General features: G+C 34.1%; 1 long non-coding RNA gene across 1 annotated transcript; it reads left to right on the forward strand.

Annotated features, from left to right (window-relative positions):
* Window positions 1-607: 607 nt before the first annotated feature.
* On the forward strand, window positions 608-1,403 carry LOC148202849 (uncharacterized). Its single transcript, XR_015784652.1, has 2 exons — window positions 608-900; window positions 1,083-1,403. It is a non-coding gene; the product is annotated as an uncharacterized LOC148202849 (long non-coding RNA).
* The last annotated feature ends 729 nt before the right edge of the window (window positions 1,404-2,132 follow it).

The following is a 2,132-nucleotide window of genomic DNA, read 5'->3' on the forward strand; positions in this document are numbered from 1 at the left end:
TAAATATTTTTGACATTTTTTTAACAAAATTAATTTTATAATTTTACTGTATTAATATAGGTTTCTTTAAAAGATATAATTAGGAGTTTTTGTTTTGAATGTAATAAATGGAAAATAAAATATCATTTATTTTTATCTTTGATAGATATTAAATAATGACAATTTTAAATGATTAAATTTTATAATGATATTTGAATAGATTAATTTTAGAAAATATAACTTGAAGGTAAAGTTAATATTATTAATTAAACTTGTTATTTTTTTAACATGTAATTAATTGAGTATTAACCTGATACGCGGTCTACCTACCATTTAACTCAATCGAATTAATAGTTAAATTTTTGTATTCTCTTCAAAATATGCAATCAATCATATTACTTATAAATCCATAAAGGATTATTTTCATAGATGTTTTTACAATACAATTCAATTTAATAAATCTTGTAGGTTTTTTACTCATACGAATGTAAGCTTCTAACTCTAGAGAGGTTCTCCGTGCACCTCACTCACTTCATCATGCACCTCCTTATTTCTTTCTATTTCCAACTCAACCCCTGTCATACCTTTGTGAGAGAATATTTTGTTTTTTAAAAAAAGCTGACCCATTTGAAGAATAAAAATAACGAAGCACCATCAGCCCTTCTTGCCTCCTCCTATGCCGCATATAAAAAAACCCTACACCCTTTTTTTCTCCATTCCTCTCTTTACCGCAGTTAATATGTAAAAAAGCCTATACCCCTTTGTTTCTATTGTCTTCAGGCGCTCCTCCAGTCCTCCCTTCCTCCCTCATATATTGTCTCGTTGAGTGGTCCTTCCCCTCCCTAGTTTGGTAGCTGGTTTTGTGTGGTGAGTTGTAGCAGCAGGAGTAATTGTTCTCACACATTTGACATTGGCGTCCAGGTTGGTTGTTGTCATTTAAAAAATGCTGTTAAAAAAATGCTTGCTCTTAGCTCATTTAAAATGCTTGGTCTGTTTCTGTTAAAAAAATGGTTGCTCTTGCTCTATTGAAATGGTTGATCTGCTTCTGTTAAAAAAATCTTGGTATGCTTGGTCTATTCCCCTGGGTTTGTGCACGGTGGAAGTGAGGATAGGGGTGCCACAGTTGGCTGATGAGAGCCGCACTTGGAAGTGTGGATAGAGGTAGCCGTAGTTGGACCTGCGTTTCGTGTTAACCGCAGTTGGATCTGCGTAAGCCGCGTTCGCCGTAGTTCGATATGCGTTACCTGTAGTTGGATCTGCGTTCGCTGTTAGCCGCTCGCTGTTAGCCGCTCGCTGTTAGCCGCAGTTAGATCTACGCTTTAGGTTTTGTTTATTGCTTTATTTTTTTTATTTTTTGCTTTATTATGTTACGTTAGTATATTAATTTTTTTTTGTTAATATATTGTATATTTTTTTTGTTAATATTTTATATTTTTTATTTTGGAAATTTAATTTTTGTAACATCCCAATAAATGATAATTACCATTAACCAGAACTAATCACATTTACAGAAATACAGTGCAGTCTTACAGATTTACAACAGCTGCTCAAAATTTAAAACTGAACGTACAGCAAATTTACATTGTTCAGAATTCAATACTGAAAATACAAAACCAGCTGTGGACGATCGTTCTGCAGAACTAAGCACCTAACGTCTCTAAATGCTATACAGAAGGACTAACTACTATGCTTCAAAATCTGAACGAACGGTCTTACAAAACTATTAACCGAACGTATTACAATACAGCACCTAATAACGTTAGCAGTTTCTAAATAATGAACAAGCTACTGTTCAGCTTTAACCTCCACTTCTACCAAGTTGGCATCCTCCAAATTTTCTTCTTCCAGCATTGTTTCCAGGGGTACCTCACCATCTGCTCACATCCACAACGGATGATCATTGCATTGACAAGACGGACATACAGAAACAGTAGACAACACAAGGAAATTGCAAGGGTAAGCTTAGGTAATTTAATTCAATAAAATCAACATAATTTAACTTATAAAATAAGTCATGCAGTTCATACAATATTAAACACATATCCAAGCATACAGTAACTCATTCAAATCCTCATAATTAAAGACTGTCCGGACTGTATGATGCCATGTATCTACAGGCGTTCTTGCACCCGGGTGGTGTAGTAACTGGAACA

This window comes from Vigna umbellata, chromosome 3 (genome assembly GCF_029865625.1).
Source record: "Vigna umbellata cultivar VRB3 chromosome 3, Vumbellata_1.0, whole genome shotgun sequence".
Lineage (NCBI taxonomy): Eukaryota > Viridiplantae > Streptophyta > Magnoliopsida > Fabales > Fabaceae > Vigna > Vigna umbellata.